Source organism: Bombus impatiens, unplaced genomic scaffold, assembly GCF_000188095.3.
Source record: "Bombus impatiens unplaced genomic scaffold, BIMP_2.2 scf_1002, whole genome shotgun sequence".
NCBI classification, from domain to species: Eukaryota; Metazoa; Arthropoda; class Insecta; order Hymenoptera; family Apidae; genus Bombus; species Bombus impatiens.
In genome coordinates this window covers 2128-2531 of record NT_177421.1, presented here as the reverse complement: position 1 = coordinate 2531, position 404 = coordinate 2128, and the positions used below count along the sequence as shown (strand labels likewise).

Genomic DNA, 404 nt, shown 5'->3' with positions numbered 1-404 from the left:
TTCTCGTTCGAAAACTAAACCGATCAACTTTATTTTTTCCCTTTTTTTTATTTTTTTAATGAATTTCTCAATTTACGAATCTAGTAATTAGTTCAACCTCTTAAAAAACAAAGAATCTATTCTCACGAATTTATCTACCGCAAGGAGATGGCATAAATAATCATAAACTCTAAGGTAAATTTTAGAAGATAGTATTTGTAATCGTTATTTCTCTGCATTTCAGTTTATGTAGTTCATTATTTCGCAGGCACTATTCGTAGTGCCAACGCCCTGGCCGCACTGAGTGCACTCGTTCCCGTCAGATCAACGAAAGTTAAGTAGCGCCGGGCACGAGTAGTACTTGGATGGGTGAACGCCTGGGACTCCCTGTGGCGTTGGCGAAGCGCGCCGGGCCCGTGCCCCTC

The 404-nt window shown here is 41.3% G+C and overlaps 1 pseudogene; it reads left to right on the top strand.

Annotated features, from left to right (window-relative positions):
• Nucleotides 1-261: 261 nt before the first annotated feature.
• On the top strand, nucleotides 262-380 carry LOC112213691 (annotated as a pseudogene).
• Nucleotides 381-404: the final 24 nt, after the last annotated feature.